Here is a 23,174-nt window from a genome sequence, read left to right as displayed (position 1 = left end):
AACTAGGATAGAGGTACTTATGTAATTCTTTGGTGAGAATTTCAGATAAGCGTATAGAGATGCCTTTCGTTCCTCCTGAACCTCTGCTTTCCTGCTGTCTTCATCCAATCATTCATACTCCTTTCCATGGCAAGCTGTATGTAGGGCATCACCGTTGTCAATGGCTACATCCCATCCTCTCTGTGAAAATGGTCCAATGCGATGTCACTACATGGCTAATCATCTGTCGGTTCTCGATCATACTGGAATAGGATTTACTATCCTTTTGCGTCTGTCACTACGCCCAGCACTCGCAAGTTTGAAGCTCGTCACAGCCATCCCTTGTCAGATTCTACTCGGAATACCACAGACAAGGTTTAGACTTTCCGGATCTCAGGAATGGCCGTCCATGGGTTCTAACTTATACCACGAAGATTCTAATATCTCGGACTCGGTCCCCTGTATTAGATATCTAAGAGATACTCATTCTAGCTTGTTTGCATGTAGAACGGAAGTGTTTGTCAGACACGCGTTCATAAGTGAGAATGATGATGAGCGTCACATAATCATCACATTCATCATGTTCTTGGGCGCGAATGGATATCTTAGAATAGGAATAAGCTTGAATTGAATAGAAAAACAGTAATACTTTGTATTAATTCATGAGGAACAGCAGAGCTCCACACCTTAATCTATGGTGTGTAGAAACTCTACCGTTGAAAATACATAAGTGATAATGGAGTTCATTGGTCTCGGCCCCAGAGGGGGAACCAGAAGAACCAACCTCTGAATACAGTAGTAAAAAGTCTTATTTAAACTAAACCAGTTACTAGGGTTTACAGAAATAAATAAATGATGTAGAAATTCACTTTCGGGCCCACTTGGTGTGTGCTTGGGCTGAGCATTGAGCTTTACACATGTAGAGGTCTTTCTTGGAGTTGAACGCCAGTTTGTAACCTGTTTCTGGCGTTTAACTCCACTTTGCAACCTGTTTCTGGCGTTTGACTCCAGAATGCAGCATGGAACTGGCGTTCAACGCCAGTTTGCGTCATCTAAACTCGGGCAAAGTATGGACTATTATATATTGCTGGAAAGCCCTGGATGTATACTTTTCAACAAATTTGAGAGCACGCCATTTGGAGTTCTGTAGCTCCAGAAAATCCACTTTGAGTGCAGGGAGGTCAGAATCTAACAGCATCTGCAGTCCTTCTTCAACCTCTGAATCTAATTTTTGCTCAAGTCCCTCAATTTCAGCCAGAAAATACCTGAAATCACAGAAAAACACACAAACTCATAGTAAAGTCCAGAAATATAATTTTTATTTAAAAACTAATAAAAATATACTAAAAACTAACTAAATCATACTAAAAACTATGTAAAAACAATGCCAAAAAGCGTATAAATTATCCGCTCATCATAGATGCAAGGGTTGTGGTTTTGCCCCACTTGCTCTAGGTTGGTTAGTATAGAGGCTCCCCGAGTAGACACAAAGGTTGTGGTTTCACCCCACTTGCTCCGGGTTATGATGAGTTATGTATAAAAGTGCAATTATATGATGAGTAAGTAATGGATGACTTTGAAATGTTAATGAATGAATATGGAATGATTATCTGAGATACGAGTTTTCCTGGGTAAAGTACCGTGGCTTGCCACCACGTACTCCAGGTTGAGACTTGATACTCTGTTGACCCTACGTCGCAAGGGTGACCGGGCACGTATAAATTCCCGGGAATGGTAACCCCCAGTGAGTAAAATGATATATGAAAGTATGAATTATGAATGAAATGAGAAAAAGAAAAGCTATGCATAGACTCATGGGGATGCGCAACGGGGGACAGTCCAAGGGTTTCGGACTTGTCGGGTTGGCTTGATAACCGACAGATGAGCCTCATCAGCCATAGGACAGGCATACATCATGGACATTTTGTTTGTTTTGTCTGCTATGCATTACTTGGGAATGCCTAACTGAATATATTATGCTAATTGTTATATTTGCTACTTGCACTACTTGCCTTCTACTTGTGCTTGAAATTGTCTGTTTGTCTGTCATTGCTAATTCATTGGTGATGGAGGAACGGAGGAAAGGCGGACAGGTCTAGTGCTAAGATTAGATTTAATTTGGGTTCAGATTTCCCTAGATAGCTACCCTTTTATGGTTTCTCATTAGTATATTAAGCTATATAATCTGAGTGTCGACGTTCTAGGATTGCCTCTGGCATTCCCAGGACCTTATATCTTATATGCGTGGCACCTTTACCATGCTGAGAACCTCAGGTTCTCACCCCATACTGTGTTGTTATTTTCAGATGCAGGTCGAGAGGCACCTCGCTAGGCGTCTAGACTGCTGAAGCAGAGCGGTTTCTGGGTTCTTTTGTTATTTAGTTTATGTATATATGTACTTAACTTTCTCTCTGAGTAACTTGTTTATTTTGTTCCTCTTAGAGGTTACGGAGAGCTAGGGTTTTATCTATACAATTTGGGAATTTTGGGATATGTATATATGTATGTAAATATTCTCCGGCCAGCCTTGGCTTCGCAAGCTGAGTCAGGAGCTAGTTATTCTGTATCCTTGACTCCTTATTCTCACTTTCTGTTTATTCATACTTATAAATTTTAGATTTCTTAGCACGCAAGTGACTCTGTTTTTTTAGCGTTGCGCTTTTTATTTTGCTATTTTGTTTTACCTATTTTCCAAGGCTCCTAGTATACTATCTCCTTTTCACTATTATTATTATATACATTTTATTTTAGAGGTCGTAATACTACACCACCTCTGTTTTACGACTTAAGCGTAAAGCTCTGTATGATAGGGTGTTACAATAAGCGCGGCTTGGCAATTAATGAGATTTGTCCTAGGTGTCATAATGGGCGAAATCAGTTGCTCATTGCATAGAGACCGTGGCAAAGTAAAGGCGGTGTGGAATAATCTTGATCCTTCCTTACTATAAAATGTTAATTTAGTTTTCTTAGAGGTTTGGATTCGTAAGGCTATGAGTGAGAACTATTATCCTATCAATGTTGGTTTGTGGTGGATTTGAAGGGATCAGTGCAATGATATTTTTGTTCCAGATGAAGCTTGGGCGGTCAGCAAAGTGGTTTTTCTTGCTAAGAAAACGTGTGAGTTTGAAAGCATTATGACAAAGAAAATGCTTTTTGTTTCTGAGATGCAAAAGAAGATTTGGACCCTCCTTCCGTCAAACTTCTTCAAATTGAATAGCGACGCTAGTATTGGTCATGTTGAAATTATAGCAAGGGTTGGTTGTATTCTTAGATATTCTACAGAAAAATGGGTTAAAGGTTGTCTTAGGACTTTACCAGAGTGGAGTATTTTTAAATGTGAGCTTTTTCTCTTTGGAGGGGTATAGTTTTGGCTAGAAATTGTGGCATTAATCAGTTAGTATGTGAAATTGATTGTTTAGAAGTGTACCTCCTCCTTCTTCAAATCCATCAACCTCCTGTTCAAACAGGGGAGAGAAACCTTGTGATGAAAATTCAAGAGCTTGTCTTTAATAATTGGGAAATTTACTTTGAGCTGGTTCATTGAGAAACTAATAGGGTTGCAAATTGGATGGCTAAGTGGAGAGCTCTAGGGACATTTGATTATGCTAAATGGTTATCTCCAAGAGAGAAACTTGATGTGATCATTAGAGCAGAGATTAATGTTGCTTAGCAGGCTGTTCCTTCTTCCAGCCTTGTGTGCTTTCTTTTCTTCTTTTTTTTTTTTGTCTTTTTTTTCTTTGTCAAGCCACCAAAAATAAAAATTATATCAATAGTTTCTATTTGTTGAATTTTGAGACTTGTTAAAAATTTTTTGTTCAACCTTATTGGAATAGAAAGTTTCAAATTTTTTAAATTTTTGTTTAAAAATAAGAATCTTTAAATTGAATCCAAGTTCAAATTTTTTAAAACTTGACCTTTGACAAGCAAATAATTTGTCAAGACTTTGTGAATGTTGAATAAATTTTGCTAGATCTCTATTAAGACTCTTAATTTTCTCATGCAATCTCTTATTTACAGCAACTATATTAATTAAGACGGAGACCGAATGCTTGAGTTTGGATTTGTTTAATTCAACTCTTAAGGCATCATCTTCTTCTTTCAAAGAGTTTTTATCACAAGTTTCAGTTACTTTCAATGCATCATTTTCTTTCTTGCACTTATCATATTTATCAAACAATTTCTTAGATTTCATAGTTGAATTATTAATAATGGTGTGCAAATCATCCGTGGATAAATCAGAAAAATTTACCTTATCCATATCCTTTTGATAAGTCATCAAACAAATTTGAGGTTCATGAATTGAATCTTCTTCATCTTCATCTTTAGAATCATTCTCCAAATCTTTCCAAGATTGTCACCTTCTTTTTGTCCTTCCTAGATTTGTTATTTTTCTTCTTATGAGGACAATTGGATTTAAAGTGTCTAGACTCCCTACAATTGTGACAAATAAACTTGGATTGATTTTTTTAAAGTCTTTCAATGATGTAGCTCCTTTGTCTTTGCCTTTGTATCTCATTAATATCTTCAATTTTCTTGTAAAGAACAATATCTCATCATCTACTATGTTGTCATTAAATTTCTCTTTTTTTCCTACCATTCTTGACTTCAATACTACACTTTTTTTATCATTTCTGTTTTGAGACATATGGTTAGCTTCATAGGCCAGCAACTTGCCTTTTAGTTCATCATAGGTGATTTTTATCAAATTATTTCTCTCAAAATGGCTATGCCTTTCACTTTCTATTTCTTAGTGAGACTTTTCAAAATCTTTGTCGCTAAAGTTTTTTCGGAATAGCTCTTCCTCATAACGTCTATGTAAGACCCCAGATTTTCGAAAACTAATTTATAAATTATTTATGATTTATTTTATTTATTCAAGATATTATTTTTAGAGATTTTCGTATGAACTGAGTATTTCCTTATTACTGATTTAAAGCTTTAGTGAGTTAGAAATTATGAGAATTTTATGTGCTTGATTTCGAATATTTAGAGTTTTAGCTTTAATTTATAAATAAAGAAAAATCAATTTGATTATCTCAGATATAATTATTTTTTATTTAAATTGTCTTTTTAAAATTATTATTCTACCCTTCAATTTCTATTAAAATTATTACTTTACCGAAATTCCAAATTACAAACAAAACCCTAACCCTAACCTCCTTATCCCCACCGCCATGCCTCCACATCCGTCATCCCCATACTTTCTCCTCCTCACTGTCACACACACAAACATAAGAACGAATAAAAAAAAAGAGAAAGATAGCAGAGGAAAGAGAAAGGGCTCGAGGGAGAGAGTGAAGGAGAACTGAGAAGGGAGAGAGGGAGTTGTGCCCCGCTGCCGATTCACCACCGAACTCGCCGCCCAACCGTCATCACATCGCTGCCCAACCACCATGGTATCGCTGCCTGCTGCCGCCGAGCCTATTCTGCTGCATGCCGTCGCGTTCTAGTGCATGCCATCATGGAGGAAGACCAAAATCCAGGTAGAGGACTGGGCAAGGAGAGGTCGGCGTCGCCATTCCCTAAAGCCCGTGTCGCCGTCGAGCCCAGATAAGAGAGGGGAGACGCGGGCCTGAACCTTGACGAACTGGGAAGAACCATCGCTGCCTTTTGTGCTTCTAATTCGCATCATTGTGACTTCCATCATCGTTGGGCTATCCGCTGCCATCACCGCCGCCATAGCCGCCGTTGTTGGTAACCGCCAATGGAACCCCCGTTGTCTCGGTAAGCATTTCATTTCGGAACCTTTGAAATCCGTATTTCTGTTTTAAGTTATTAAGGATCTGAGGTTTTTGTGTCATAGGATCGAGTTCTGGGTCTTGCATGCTGTAACAGCCCAGACCACCCGCTAGCATGATATTATCTGCTTTGGCACACAAGGCCTCACGGTTTTGCCTTTGACGATAGGGATGATAGCCAAAGCCTCCCACACTCGCTCGTCAAAATGTGTCATGCTAGGGAGAGGTATCCACACCCTTATAAGGCATGCTTCATTCCCCTCTCCAACCGATGTGGGACCTTACCATCCACCCCCCCTAAGGGAGCTCAGCTGATTGTAAGGTTCCACATCGGTTGGGGAGGAGAACGAAGCATGCCTTATAAGGGTGTGGATACCTCTCCTTAGTATGACGCATTTTGACGAGTGAGTGTGGAGGCTTTGGCTATCATCCCTATCGTCAAAGGTAAAATCATGAGGCCTTGTGTGCCAAAGCGGATAATATCGTGCTAGCGGGTGGTCTGGGCTGTTGCAGATGGTATCAGAGCTGGAGCCCAGATCGATGTGCCAGCGAAGACGCTGGGCTCCCTTAGGGGGTGGATTGTAAGGTCCCACATCGGTTGGGGAGGGGAACGAAGCATGCCTTATAAGGGTGTGGATACCTCTCCCTAGTATGACGCGTTTTGACGAGTGAATGTGGGGGCATCGGCTATCATCCCTATCGTCAAAGACAAAACCGTGAGGCTTTGTGTGCCAAAGCGGACAATATCGTGCTAGCGGGTGGTCTGGGCTATTACAATCGGATACAATAATCCGTTCCTAATTTCGATGATAATAAAGAGCGTGAAAATTTATTTTATAATCGCCAATTTTACTGAGAGATTTACTGTCAGAATTTTTCTATGACAATGTGAATTAATGAAACACGTCATTTTGGACAACTACCAGCACGTTGCCATCGGATTTATCCACTGATAAATCCAACGGTAAAATTGAATGAAATTCGAATTCAGAAATCTTTTCCCTTCACTTCTACAACTTTGCCCTCTCCTCTCTTTTTCTCTCTCACCTTGGTTCTCCAAGTCTCTCCCTTTCTCACGAGAGATCTAGACGTCGCTATCGTTGCTGCCTCGTGAGTCGTTGTCGCTATGCCGGGTTCCAGACGTTGCCGTCGCTGTCTCAGGTTCCATCGCCATTGTTGTTGCCTCGTGGGTCGTTGTCGTTGCCAGGTTCTAGCCACTGCCGTCGTTGCCTCAGGTTTCTCCTCCCGGTTAGTGTGAATCTATCCCATTCTTCAATTCGTTAATTTTTAGTTTTAGTTTTTTTTAATTTCTTGAATTTATATGTATTTTATTAATTTTGTACTTGATTTTTTGTTTTAAAATGTAATCTGCTTTAAATTGAAGTTTAAAATTTAAAAGCAATAATTTTTTAGAAATTTGTGTTTTTATTTAGATTTATTAAGGTTAAGTCAATCAATTTAAGTTGTTATGATTAAATTTGTTTAGCAATTAGATTATTTTAGGTGAATTAGATTTTATAGTTTAAATTAATATATTTCTATCAATTAGGTTCGTTAAATTACTTAAGTTAAATGACTTTTTGAATTAGTTTTACCAAGTGAATTTAATAAGTCGTCTTTTTTTATTAGGAATGTTATTTTCTTTGAGATCCTTCGGAGTTCACTTCTTTCATAGTTTCTATAGTTATATTTTGTGGGTTGTTCATTCAGTGTTCAGGTTGGTTTTTTATCTCTGAATATAATAAATTGTTTAAGTTTTAAGATATACTTACTTTTTTTAGGATAGAGTCTTAGGACGGAAGTGGGAGAAAGTTGTCTAACGGCGCCTTCTTGAAACCTTGTTTGCTGAAAAATTACAAAGTAATAAGGAATTGCGTACTAGAATGGCTAGGAATTGATGTTTTCTTGAATGCGTGCTTATTTTAATTAATGCTTGCAATTGTTTTCTATATGAAAATTTGATAAATTTTTTTAGTTGAGGTCTCTAACTTAAGGGGAAATTCTACCGAATTTTCTTTAAAACACTTGTTTGGTTTGTAAAAAAAATTTAAATTAAATTTGGAGGAGGCTTTTAATTATAAATGAAACTCTGTCGAAATATTTAAGAAATCTAAATATAATTGAAGATGAAATTAAAAATAAAAGTATTTTTGGAATTGAATGAATAATAGTCATAAAATGATGCAAAATTTAAATCAGATTTAAAGTTCATAGACTAGTTCAAATTTGATTTAAACTACTAAAAATAAGAAGTCTAATCAAAATCAAATTTGAATTTGATTTTGATATGCTTCACAATGTAGTTCTTCTTACTTGACTTCTTGTATCTTTAAGTAATTTTGAACTAATTTCAACTAACTTTGTTTAGATTTAAAAAGCTCTTCCTACTCGACTTTTTGAATCTGAACTAATTTCAATTAACTTTGCTAGAGGCGATTTAGATTTAGAAAACTCTTCATGTCTGCAAGCATTAGTACTTTATCTTGAGGTGTTTTTATAGTAGGATATGAGTTGTACGTTGTGATTTGGGTTGGAGTCACTGATTTTTGAAGTGTCTTTGAATTTTTTTCTTGTTATGTTCCTACAGTCCTGCTCAGTTGCTGTATTATTTGGGGCTAATTCTAAAAAGCTTTATGCATGCAGATTCTTTTGTGTTTATGGTTTTATGCACATATTTTTGCTATTATATTATTTCTGTGACTGGTGTTAATTGGTATACTCTTTGCAGACATGACAATAGCAGTAGAGGTGTTACGAATTGTCCTCGTGGTGGGGGTAGAGGGAGTGTGTCCACTGGTACCCCTAAGGCTTCTCAATTGTTCGTCTATCCCTAACCCTAAGTACGTGGCTCCTTCTGTTGCACTACCCCTGCCACCAGGAAGTCGTCCAGCTGCTTCACCAGAGTGGACTCCTCCACCACCTCCATCCACTCAGCAACCTACTTCTTTATGACGAGTTACCTCCAACAATAGACGCTGCAGTGTCGGAATCCTCTCATGGACCTAGCCAGATGCCACTTCACCACCGCCCATCGTACGGATAACGATTTGCCTCATGGTTTGATGGCGTGAGTACTATTTTAATGTCTTTTAAATGTAATCTATTTTGATATTCTTATTCAACATATATATTTTCTAATCTTAAGTTTTTCATGGATAGATTTGCGCCTGATATAACCAGTAAACATCGGTTACAAGTTATAGCTCGGTAACGCCTAATTCCTAATCATAACCGACGATTTCATAATAGCCATAAACAACCTTAAATCAATAACGTCGGATACACAAGTAATCCTCTCCCTGGGCATTACAGCCCAAGGGAAACGGCCGACCTTTTCCACTAAAATATAAAGCGGACGAGAAAGTTACAGAAGGTACGTCACTTCTCCTAAGACAAGATCTATTATCTACTTTACACTAACTTGAGCATCGGAGTGCCTTTGCAGGTACCCACCTCCACTGTTCATCCACTGCCGACTTCTAACCGAGAAGTTTATCGATCTTCACTGGAGGACGAGCTATACCTCGGATTAATAAGGCAAGAACATTTGGCGCCCACCGTGGGGCCAAAAAAGCTTGAAATATCATTCGCAAAAGGTCCCAAAACACCCCTTAAAATACACTCATGGCTGATGTTCCTCCCCGTACCTCATCCGAGCTCCTACGGATGGTGACCGAGCTTCAGCAAGCGAATCAACGAATGGCGGGGGAAAATCAAAGAATGCAGAATCAAATCACGCAATTAGTTAACACTCGAATAGAGAACAACAATTATCACCATGACCGACAGGAAAATCATGAGCGTCAATCAGCACCGACTCATGTTTCTGAAACACCTCAGCATGAGGAAGAGGGGGCCCATCGAACTGAAGGAGCCCAACCAGACGCTGAGGAAGAGGAGCGCGACAACTCTGCCGACCCATTCACGGCCGACATAATGAATTTTCAACTTCCCAGACAATTCACCCTGCCGATGACTTTAACCACATATGATGGGCTAGGAGACCCAAAGCAATATATTAAAAAATTCCGATCTATTATAATCATTAACGGTGCATCCGACCCTATTTTATGCCGTTATTTTCCATCCTTTTTAGATGGTCCTGCACTTGACTGGTTTTGCTCTTTGCCTATAGATTCAATATCGCGCTTCCAGGAATTAGCCAAACAGTTTGAAGATCACTTTGCAGCATCGGCAATATACATGCACGATTCTGACTACTTGACAACCATCAAGCAAGGTCCACAAGAGAGCCTGAAGGATTATATTACCCGTTTTACAAAGGTCGCCATGAGAATCCCTGATCTTCATCCTGAAGTCCATCTCCATGCCATTAAAAGCGGCCTTCGTCCGGGCAAATTTCAAGAGACAATTGCTATGGCTAAACCCAAAACCTTGGCAGAGTTTTGCGAGAAAGCCAAGGGACAGATAGACGTTGAAGAACTTCGACAAGCCCGAAAAGCAGAAAGGTCGGCCACCAGCAAAGATGATGATAAACCCCGGGATAGTAAGAAAGCCTTTAAACCAGTTTCCCATTATGAATCATACACCAAGTTCAACACAAAGCGATATGACATTATCAAAGAGATACTCAATTCCAAATTAATTAAGCCTCCCCGTAAAGCTGGCAATTACCCGGAATCCAAAAGCATTGATCAATCTAAATATTGCACCTTTCATCAGAAACACGGACACACAACCGATGAATGTGTGATCGCCAAAGATCTCCTTGAACGCCTTGCAAGACAAGGCCACCTTGATAAATTTATTACAGGACACATGCAGAAGAAGGTAACCCCTGCCTCTGACCCCTCGACAGCAGAGCCCTCATCAAAGGAAAAAGATAAAACACCAGCCCAACCCAGAGGGGTTATCAACTGTATTTCGGGAGGATATGCTGGAGGCGGACACACAAGCTCGGCCCGAAAACGTACTTACAGGGCCATGTTGACAGTCACAGATGCCCCTAAAGATCCTCGGCCGGTTCAGGACTTCCCAGAGATGACTTTCTGTTCAACCGACTTTAATCATACTGATACCAACTATGACGACCCAGTTGTAATTTCTGTTCAGTTGGGGGACTTGATAGTCCACAAAGTACTACTCGATCCCAGAAGCAGTGCTGACATGTTATTTTTTACCACGTTTGAAAAAATAAAGCTAACCAGCAACATTCTGCAACCATACCATGGAGACTTGGTAGGATTTTCTAGGGAGCGAGTCCCTGTCTTGGGTTCTGTGTGGTTACAAACCACACTCGGTGAGCAACCATTATTTAAGACACAAGATATTCAATATCTTGTCGTCGACTGCTTTAGCCCTTATAATCTTATATTAGGCAGACCATTTTTAAATAGATTAGCTGCAATCGTATCCACGGTTCACCTTTGTGTTAAGTTCCCTGTGCAGGACAATTTAGTAGTAACCATCCACGGCGACCTCCATGAAGCTCGGCAATGTTATAACACAAGCTTGAAGCCCATCAAAAAGAACAACACAGCGCAGGTTAACTCCATACAATCCGAGCAATCAAGGTTGACCGAGCTAGATCCTAGAGCCGACTTTGAAGATCGGCCTATGCCAAATGAGGAATTAACAAAGGTCGCCCTAACCAAGGATCCCATGAAATTCACTTTTGTGGGAACATCGATCAGTACCGAAGAAAGAGACCAACTTGTAAGATTTTTACGAGAGAACGCCGACTTGTTTGCATGGACCTCCGGCGACATGCCCGGAATAGATCCATCTGTTATTACGCACAAGTTGGCAATTAATTCAGCAGCTCGGCCAATCTCACAAAAGAAGAGAAATCTCAGTGCGGAGAAGCGGCTTGCATCCTTGGCGGAGGTTAAAAAGCTCATTGATGCTAATTTCATCTGAGAGATCAGGTTCACAACATGGCTCGCCAATGTTGTTATGGTAAAAAAGAGTAACGGTAAGTGGCGCATGTGCGTTGATTTTACCGACTTAAATAAGGCATGTCCTAAAGATGCTTATCCTTTACCTTGCATTGACACTTTAGTTGATAACTCTTGTGGTTATGGTTCCTTGAGTTTCATGGATGCATACTCTGGTTATAACCAGATTCTCATGCATCCATCAGACCAAGAAAAAATGGCCTTCATAACTGAGTATGGTAATTACGGCTATAATGTTATGCCTTTTGGATTAAAGAATGCAGGTGCAACGTACGAAAGGCTAATGAACAAGGTCTTTGAGAACCAGATAGGTCGGAATATCGAAGTTTATGTTGACGACATGGTTGCGAAAACTGTGGTCAGCAACTCCCATATCCGCGACCTAGCCGAGATTTTTGGACAGATACGACGATATAACATGAGATTAAATCCTGAAAAGTGAACTTTCGGTGTCCGCGGAGGAAAATTCCTCAGATTCATCCTCGCATGCCGAGGCATCGAGGCAAATCCACAAAAATGTCAAGCAATACTTGATATGAAAAGCCCAACAACAATAAAGGAGGTTCAATGATTAACTGAGCGGCTTGCCGCTTTATCAAGATTTTTACCCTGTTTAGCGCTTAAGTCTTTTAGCTTTTTCCAGTGTTTAAAAAAGAATACAAAACATTTTGAATGGACTGAAAGCTGTGAAGCTACATTTTTGAGTTTAAAACAATTCCTTTCAAAACCACCTGTTTTACAAAAACCAAAATTCAATGAACCGTTATATATATACTTGTCTATTACTGATATGGCAATTAGTTCTGTCCTTATAACAGAAACTGACAAAGGTCAACAGCCGGTCTATTTTGTAAGCAAGTCATTACAAAGCGCCAAGCTTCGCTACCCAAGGTTGGAAAAGCTTGCACTGGCCCTGGTCTTCTCATCGAGACGACTTCGACCATACTTCCAGGGACATACAATCATTGTCAGAACCGGACAACCTCTTCGGCAGATCCTCTCCAAACCTGAATTGGCAAGTAGACTTATCAAATGGGCCATTGAGCTTTCAAAATTTGATATTCAATACCAACCAAGGGGATCCGTCAAGTCCCAGTACTTGGCCGATTTTGTTGCTGAATTCACCGAGCCATGTCTGGAAGAAGAAAGCTCGGACTGGACCTCGTTTGTTGATGGAGCTTCAAACCCCATGGATCTGGGGCGGGGATATTATTGGAAAGTCCGGAAGGTATAATCCTTGAGCATTCTCTGCGGTTCTCTTTCAAGGCCAGTAATAACCAGGCTGAGTACGAAGCCCTTGTTGCTGGGCTCAGGTTAGCCATCGATTTACACATTACCAGCTTGAAGGTCTATTGTGATTCATTGTTAGTAGTTCAACAAATAAATCAAACTTTTCAGACTAAAGATCAAATTTTGTTAAAGTATTTAGACATTGTTCAACATTTGATAAACAGTTTTTCAAAAATTGAAATTTGCCACATCCTCAGAGACCAAAATAACAGGGCAAACATTCTATCAAAGTTAGCCACTACACAATCACACACATCAACACTACTGCAATCTACTTTAGAAAATCCGAGCATCCATATCATTAACATTTTAAGCACTTCAAGTGAGAAAAGCTGGCAGCTGCCTTATATGCGATATCTTTGAGACGGTTCCATCCCAGAAGGGATCTCGGATAAGAAAAAATTTCGATGACAGGCCTCTTTCTTTACACTAATGAATAACGACCTATATAGGCGGGGATATTCCGACCACTTTTGAAATGTTTGGACAGGTCTGAAGCCGATCTTGTGTTAGCCGAAGCTCATGAAGGAATTTGTGGGATACACTCCGGGGCAAGAAGCCTAGCACAGAAAATACTTCGCGCTGGTTTTTACTGGCCGACGTTGTGGGAGGACAGTAGACAAAAGGTCAGAACTTGCGACCAATGTCAAAAGCATGCCCCGATTATCAACATACCGGCCGAACACCTTCACCAGTCAGTGGTAAGTTGGCCATTCAACCAGTGGGAAATCGATATCCTCGGCCCATTCCCCACTGCACCAAGACAGGTAAAATATTTGGTAGTTGCTATCGACTATTTCTCCAAGTGGATTGAAGCACAACCTTTAGCAAGAATCACATCCTCCCAAATGATATCCTTTGTTTGGAAAAATATCATATGCCGATTTGGTATTCCTCGCCATATTGTCACTGACAATGGTCGGCAGTTTACCGACCATAATTTCAAAGATTTTTTGCAGAATCTAAAGATAAATTAACACTTTTCATCTGTGGAACACCCACAATCTAATGGGTTAGCCGAAGCTACTAATAAGGTCCTCCTGCATGCTTTGAGGAAAAAGCTCGACAATGCCAAGGGACTCTGGGCCGAGCTTGTTCCGGAAGTATTGTGGTCATACAATACTACAATACATACATCCACCAAAGAAACCCCATTCCGCTTGGCATATGGGTCCGAGGCAATGATTCCGTTGGAGATTGCACAACACTCCTTGCGAGCGCAAGCAGAACACCATGATCGGGCTCGCCGAGCAGAGCTTGATTTAATAGAAGAGGTTAGGAATACAGCAACCATTCGCCACCAAGCCCTACAACAGCAAATTGGTCGACGACATGATAAAAGGGTCCAACCAAGATCATTTAACATTGGAGATCTGGTGTTGAGAAAAACTGAAAAAGCTCGCCGACCTTCGTTCCACGGAAAGCTTGCAGCAACCTGGGATGACCCCTACTGCGTGTTAGAAGTCCTTGGAAGAGGAGCTTATAAATTAGAACACTTGGATGGCACCAGCATCCCAAATACATGGAATGTCAATTCTTTAAAGAAATACTACAGTTAAGAAGAAGCAGAATGCTAGTACGCTTTTCCTGACTTGAGATTTTTCCCAAAAGGGTTTTGCTCAAGGAGGTTTTAATGAGGCTAGCCTATCTAGACTAAATTGTAAAGGTACTGCTTTGAATAAATTTTACCTTTATTTATAAAAATTTTGCTAACACTGATAAACCCATATTTCATGAGTTCTTTTGTGCTTAATTTGAGTGATTTATACAATCCTTCACCTGCTTATTCACATTAATTGCATGGTTTTACTTTCCCCTCCTTATTATGTCATATTGTGAAAAACATGTTTCCTAAGCTTTAAAAATTAATTATTTTAATTACCTTTATTTTCATTCGATGCCGTGATCAGTGTGTTGAGTAGTTTCAGATTTTCTAAGGCAGAATGACTTAAAGGATGGAAAAGAAAACATACTAAAATAAAAGGAGAAAGCAAAACGGAGCTTTAAGGAAACTGATATCCACGCGATCGCATGGATGACGCGATCGCATGCCAAGCACGAATTAGCAGCGACGCGGCCACATGACTGACGCGACCGCGCGCCTTAAGCAGAACGCACATGACGCGGTCGCATGACTGACGCGACCGCGTGACCCACGCGGACGCGTGACAGAAGCCACGCACCAGAAATTACAGAATACGCCCCCAGCGAATTCTGAAGCCCTTTTTGGCCCAGATCCAAGTACAGACAGCATAGACCAGAGGTTATAAAGTGTGGGAATGCATCCATTCAAAGGAGAGCTCGCATATTTTACTTTTCAATGATTTAGATTTAGTTGAGAGGGAGATCTTCTCTCTCTCTCTCTTTTAGGATTTAGGATTTCTTCTTGTTTTAAGAGTAACTCTCAATCCAGGTTTTACGTTTCTTTATTTTAATTGCCATTTACATTACTTGTCATTTAAATTACTTGCTTCTCATCTTCTAAACCCCGATTACAACCTTTATAGCCAATAATAAGAACATACTTCCTCGCAGTTCCTTGAGAAGACGACCCGAGGTTTGAATACTCGGTTAACAATTTCTAAAGGGGTTTGTTACTTGTGACATCCAAAACGTTTGTATGAAGGGATTTTTGTCGGTTTAAAGACTATATCTACAACGCAACTGTTTCTATGAATCTCTTTACTGGTAAAAATCCTCTCGTCAAACACCATATTCTTCTTATAAGTCAACTTAATCTCAATTTGTCAACCAATATCAAAATGAAATTTGTCATCGTGTCACAAGTTACCCCTCTTAACAGAACAACAGACAATATGCTAAGCAATGCTCAGACAAAACACAGTTAACAAATCCCTTTCACGGGCATCTGACAAAGTAATTAGGAACAACCAAAACCTAATTACATAGATTGACTAAACAAAATGAAACAGTCATGATTCATGGTTCCCAAACCAAAGCCAATCTAAAAGCAAAAACAACCAAACGGTATACATTCAAGATCCAAAGCAATTACTCAACTAAATTATCACCCCCCTCTTCGAACACCTCTTCATCATCTACAAGCTGACCATCCCGAATCACCTTACTCGGGTCCATTGACGAAAAGTTCCCGCCAGGCACAAGAAACTTCGCCTGAGTCACAGCTCGTTCAAAACCTTCAGCAAAGGCATTAAGAATATCCCCCTCCTTACTGGTTTCGAACTCCTTCATTTGTACGGTTAGCTCGATAACTCGCTTATTTGTGTCTTCAAGGTCAGCATCTTTCTTTTTTAGTAACTCGGCAACCTTCTCACAACTTTCTTTCTCAACTTTCAACTCCTTTTTCAACTCAGAAAACTTTTTCTTCAATTCAGTTAGGGCTAGCTCCTTTGAACTCAGTTGTTCCTTTAAAACAGCACCCTCTTCAGTATCAATTGCCATTTTCTTGTGTTTTTTCTCTTGACTGCGGCCAATACAGGCCAAACGAAATCCCAGCACCTATAATCATAGGTTTAGCATTAGAATCACTATAGTCTTTTATATTAAAAAAAAACACATATAATTAGCGTAAATCTGACCTGAAGAAACTAATCAACCCCCACATCCCCAGCTTCTTCCACCCGAGCTATGTTTGAAAAACTTTGAACAACCTCGTCTGCAACAACGTTAAAAGGAAACCCTCGATCCCAAACCGATGATCCATCTCCATCATTGTCAAAAACATTAAGCTTGTCCTGCTTTACTGTAAAGCTCGATAAATCTTCGAGCTGAACCACTCCATCTTTCCCCTGTTCCCCGTCAGTAGCAATCATGTCCAATTTTCTTTTCTTAAAAACAATCCCCTTCTTTTTGGGTGGGGGATGATTAACCTCTCCCCCGACGTCCATCTTTTCTGGGTTTGAAGATGAACCTTCAAAGTTCTTTGATTTAAACCGGGCTCTTAAGGTAGAGGCCGATACTCCAGGAAATTTTCCAGCTGTAACACCAAAAACATTATAATATCAGGAAAGCAAATATTCAATTAGGGACAAATAAAAACAAAAAATATATGTATCTCTTGATGCTCTCACCAAAATAATCCATCACAGATGACTTATTCTCTTCCCAGGGAAGCAACTTGGATACAGATATCAAACTTCCCTTATCTACCATTTCAATCAGAAAAGATATTATACACTCATTTCGACTAGTTATCAGTTCAGGACCTAGTATATATTGCGGTTGACAACACCAATACAAGGGAAATTTTTCCCCCAAATGTTCATCTAGGTAAAACGGAAAGTCCTCATCCACTGACTTCACCTTCAAGAACATTTTCTTGAAATCCTTGAAGGAAGACTTATATAGTTTGAAAATAGAAACACCAGGTGTGCTGTTTAGTTGACCCATAATCCCTTCCACACCCCTTTGGCTTAGAACAGTGAAAAGAAAAGCTCCAGCTCTGGTTCAATTTCTAGAAATTGCATCAAAATCTAGAAACACTTTATAAATGCCCATCCGTTAGGATGGACTTGTGACAGAGCGTAGTTCATTTGTTTCAGAATACCACATTCAAATTGGCTAAAGGGGAGTCGAACGCGTAGTTCTTCCAATACACAACTATACATATAAAAGCTTTTGAAGTCCCTTTTCCTATGAAAAACACAATTAGAGCGGTTGCATGGCAGTAATTTCAAGCGAAATCCAGGTTTCACTATCCTAGCTAACTTAACTTCATTTACACTATCCTTGTCAGAAAACAGAGAAGCCCTTATTTTGACATCATCATCAACCCAATCGTAAGACTCGTCGTCTTCAATCTTGGGCAACAATTTTCCTTTCTTCTCACTCATTATTTTTGATACACCCAGAAAAATGGTAGCGAAAAAAAATAGAATAGGGGGAAAGAATGTCACTAACCTTTGGTACTCATTGTGTTTAGAAGCTTCTGGATAGGCACTTCAAGTTTATTGCAGGAAACAAGGAACTAAACCCCCAACCATTCATTTACTTAACTCTTTGAATCTATGATGAAAATCAATACCATTAAATGAAGCCCACTTTGAACGATTATAAACAAGTCTTGGAACTCATACCCATCTAGGAAAAATAATAAATAAAGTTGTACATGTCTCGAACACGAGGAAGCGTTATAATTACAATCTCAAGTCTTTTCAGTTACCTCCAAGTAACTTTAAATGAGATATGCTGACCTGGGGGCACAGTGTACCGAGCTATAATTCGTCTATTATAAAGTTCAACTTATCTCTTTAAAGTCAGGTCAAGCTTGGGGGTTGTGATATGACCAGTAAACATCGGTTACAAGTTATAGCTCGGTAACGCCTAATTCCTAATCATAACTGATGATTTCATAATAGCCATAAACAACCTTAAATCAATAACGTCAGATACACAATTAATCCTCTCCCTGGGCGTTACAGCCCAAGGGAAACGGCCGACCTTTTCCACTAAAATATAAAGCGGATGAGAAAGTTACAGAAGGTACGTCACTTCTCCTAAGACAAAATCTATTATCTACTTTACACTAACTTGAGCGTCGAAGTGTCTTTGCAGGTACCCACCTCCACTATTCATCCACTGCCGACGTATATTGCGTTCCAACCGAGAAGTCTGCCGATCTTCACCGGAGGACGAGCTATACCTCGAATTAATCAGGCAAGAACAGCGCCAAATAACAATGCATGTACACAAGAGTGTATCAATGTCATTAAGTTGATGTATAACCACCCATGGCCGAGCTACAAGAAGATTCTTGCTGAGATCAAAGAGTGATGGTTTCAGAAGTGGGTGATAAAAACTCAACATATTCAAACCTTAGCTAGTTTATATCTTCTATTTTGTTTAATTATGTATTTAACTTTAATTAAATAGTGATAAATGTTTCTTTGTGCATGAGAAATTTATATGGGAGAAGACTCACGATGTCATGATTAGGAAGATCTTTGACATTGGATGGCTAGGCAGCTTCAGCATGAGAGGCATGACCACCTTACTATTTGGCTCCACCAGGACATTAAGAAGGCATTGTATATCCATTGGGTGACTGATGAGTGATTTAGGCATCGCCATCTCGCAAATAGAACTAACAGGGCATCGGCCAGGTCGTTGAAGTATACCAATGGGTTCAGTGACTTTCATGCAGACAAAGGCCATGCTGGTATACAACTTGTTTTATTTTGTTATTAAGTTCGTTTTGTCTTTGACATTTAATGTCATTATTACTTGATTTAACATATTGTTTCAATATGTATAGTCTAAGTCGTTGGATCGTGATGCGATGATTGCGGAGACCTTCAAGTATATTCACACCTTGAAGGAGAATGAGAGATTCGCTGATCAGCGGTCTACAAATTATTATATGAGTAAACATCATGTGATATAAAGTTTTCAATTAACTGTCATCCTAATCATAACATGTATTACACAGGAGTCCTACACGTAGAGAGTGGAGACCGCAACCCAGCAATCTTAGCATACTGGAGAGGACGGCAATAATTCTACTGATTCAGTCGTTGACTCTGATACGATTTGGTGCGAGACCGCAGCTAAGCCGTACAATAATCGCGTTTATGGGTTGGGATCGTTCTTTGCGAATAACCTTCGCACCTCCACATTGAGGGCTTCATCTGCCTCTGCCACTAGCCCTTTCGAAGCCAATCGATGATAATATTGATTTGAGGGAGCAGGGGCTGAATCTCACCCAGAGCCTTCACTAACAAGTTCAGTAGCTGCAGCAGTCTGAGGCGAGGTATAACGAGATCTTTGCACATGTGTTAGACACATATCTCTCAGGCTAGAGCTTAGGCAGGAGTTAAAGCGGATTCAATGGATGCATCAACATATGGCAGTGTACCATGAGCAATTGCACTGTTGGAGGAGCACCAACATCACCGCCTAGCCCACCGCCTCAGCAGGACTAGAGGGATGACGACGACAACGGCTATCAAGATTCATAGTGATTAGAATTTTGTTCTAAACTATTTGATTGTATTTTATTTATTTGTCTTTTTATTCTATTCCTGCACTTGATATTTAATAAAATTATTATTTGGTTTCTATCATTTAGAATTTGAGTACTAATTGTATTAAAAAAATTAAAAAATAAAAATTTGAATTTGACTACTAATTATGTTAAAAAATATTTTAATAAAAATTGAATTTACCGTTGGATTTACCGAAGGAAAAATCTGACGGTAAGTCGGCGCGGAACAATATAGTGTGGCGCCAAAATTAACGGCGAAAATTTTTCGCTGATAATCAAATAGGTTTTGGACAAAGAATTTACCGGTAATTACCGTCAGATTTCGTAATTGGTTACGACGAGGGTTATACGGTTGGATTATTTCTGACAGTAAATCCGACAATAATATATTTACTGGTGGAGTATTTTTGTTATTCCGTCGGTAAATTAAATCTAACGGTATTCAACGTTTTTCTTATAGCAATGCTATATTTTCTTGAGAGCAATAAAAGATTTATGGATTTGTATGTCAATTTCAATGGGTAAAGTATTATTTTAGTCCCCAACGTTTAGGTTGAATTTTAATTTGGTTCCTAACATTTCAAATGTCCTATTTTAGTTCGAAAAATTTTTAAACGTCCTATTTCAATCCTAAAAAAGTTTTGAGCGGTTTAATATTGTCTCACCATTAAATTTAACACAAACAATTCACATATTGAAGAGCCAATAATATTCGATTTCAGTATGTAAGTAAAATCGATCCACCAACGATCACTAATATAAACGTTTTTCCTTTGATTTTGAAGCATTAATAATTGATCGGTAGGATTTGAAATTTTATACAAAAAATAAATGAGGAGAGATATTACAAGAAGATTTTGGTTATGTTTTTCTAACACGTAAAAAGAGATATGACTTAATTAATAATGTTATTAACGTTCACGTCACTTATTCTATTAACTATTAGTATCAAATTTAATAATAGGACTACATTGATGTATGTTATGAATTGATAGTTTTAATTTAATTGAATTTGTTTTTTTATCATAACTTGAAATAATTAAAAAAAAATCAAAATTTATAGCCAAATTACAAAAAAAAAAAAAATAAAAAAACTAGGAATTAAAATAAAACTTGACCAACTATTAATATATTACCCATGTCATTCTTTTAATGGCACCAAGTAGAAAAAAGATATGGAAGCAATCACTACCACAATTTTAGCCAAAATTAAAGTATTGTTTAAAAAAAAAATCTAAAAAGTTAATATACTAAACAAATTGAGTATGAAACTCATTAAAAATAAGCTTTTATTGAGTTAGAATTTCAGATGTTTCTTCTAATTAAATTTTAGATATTTTTATAATTTATGTTAAATATTAACTACAATGTTAACTATATAATATTAATTCCCAAAAATTTCTATTAGAAAAAAAGAGAGAGAGAGAGAGAACGACGAAGCTACGTAAATATACAACGATGACGAGTTCATGCAATTTTTCAATGGAAATAATAATCATAAAAGCAGTTCTCATTCTAAGAGTATGTTACGTTGGAGTCTTGAAGAGTAAAAGTGAAAAGACATTTTACTTAACTGAGGTTAAATGTGTAATTACATAAAAGTCTCCTTATCTCCCTACATTCTAAAGCCAAAAAAAATACAAGGGGCAAAAAAACAAAAGAATTAAAAGTAAAATCCAAAATAAACTCTATACCACTCTTCCTACCTAATAAACCTACAAAGAAAATTGGAAGCTACAATACAATTAAAAATAATCAAACAAAACAAGTGCAGCAGTGTTCATCTGCTACATCTTTTATATTATATAGATATATAGTTTCATCTTCATATCAGTTCTTCAAGCTCGGATTAGCCCCTAATCTTAGGCTTCAACCTGCTACACATATAGACCTTTTAATTTGATTTCAAGTTCTAACTACGTATGTATAAATGGAAATACACAATGATGAGGGTCGAGGGGTGTTTGTGTGTTCTTGTTTTTATGGTTTTTGATAAAATTTTAAAAATAAAATAGTAAAAATAAAAATAAAAAATAAAAACGGCAAAAACAGAAACCAAAACCAAATATATCCTTGACTTGTTTTTCTTTAATTTTCAAAATCCTTAAAATAAAAACACTGAAAAAAAAAAATCAAACTGAACCTAATTAACCGAAGAAAAGGGAATGAAATAACAAAATTACTTGTTCTGAGTAGGATTTGGTCTGCTTGGTGGAATCCTTCTAAGGCTAGCTGCTACTACTGACTTTGATGATTTAGCCTCTTCTTCTTTCTTTGAAACTCTATTTGATGAAGATAACACTTGTGGAACTGAAGATGAAGAAAAAGAAGAAAAAGGAGCAGGATTTGGGTGATGATGAAGAATCCTAGTAGCTTGGGACATATTAACTCCAACTGAAAGCATCAATGTCATGGCAACCATAACAACAATCATTAAGCTAGACAAGGATTTCATGGTCACAATATTTTGTTGACTTATATAATAAAAGGATGTCTTTTACTTGGTACTATATTTGCTTCTTATTGCATTGTAATGATGATATGATTGATGAGTATATGGACATATATAATATATGCTTTGTACGGGTCTGAACGATGTTTATGTTAAAAAATATATTACAAAGATGGTTGCCACGCACATCGCAAAAAGTTTGAAGATTATTGAGCTGTAAACATTTTTATAAGTATTAAAAAAGATTCTAGAATAGTAATGTATATCAGATTCATCTCATCACCCTTTTAGTACTCTTTCATTTTGTAAATATAAGTTTTTTTTGGACAAAAATATATACATTTCCTCACTTAGCTTTAACCATATTTAAAACATTTAGACAAATTTAATCTTAAAAGTTACTCCTACAAATATACACTTTTGACAAAATTAAAGCATACAAATTAAATCATAACTTCAAGAACATTAAAATGTTTAGATTAATTTAACCTTGAAAGTTATTATTGATGCTTAATTAATTATAACTAAGTATAACATATACTATAATTAAATAATAAGGATATAATCAGAAAAAGTCCATCAAGCTAAGGTATATTTAGATTAACCTAATAAGATATAGATAAATATTACTAACTAAGAAATATTAAGAGTATAAGCTTAGTGAACAAATTTATTTATTTTAAATATATATTCAAACTACTTAGTACACTGCTAGGATTTTTATTATAGTGGTATTGGACAACGTTTTAATATTATTGAAAAATAACTTGTATTCATCATGAGCAGAAAGTCTAATAAAAAGTAAGTTAATTAAAAAATATCTCATATTATTA

The 23,174-nt window shown here is 37.9% G+C and overlaps 1 long non-coding RNA gene across 1 annotated transcript; it reads right to left on the bottom strand.

The window, feature by feature from the left end:
• On the bottom strand, positions 21,428-22,529 carry LOC110265719. Its single transcript, XR_002351951.1, has 2 exons — positions 22,073-22,529; positions 21,428-21,763 (listed from the first exon to the last, which is right to left on the bottom strand). It is a non-coding gene; the product is annotated as an uncharacterized LOC110265719 (long non-coding RNA).

The sequence above is a fragment of the Arachis ipaensis genome, chromosome B08 (genome assembly GCF_000816755.2).
Source record: "Arachis ipaensis cultivar K30076 chromosome B08, Araip1.1, whole genome shotgun sequence".
NCBI lineage: Eukaryota > Viridiplantae > Streptophyta > Magnoliopsida > Fabales > Fabaceae > Arachis > Arachis ipaensis.
This window is presented reverse-complemented; position numbering and strand designations above follow the sequence as displayed.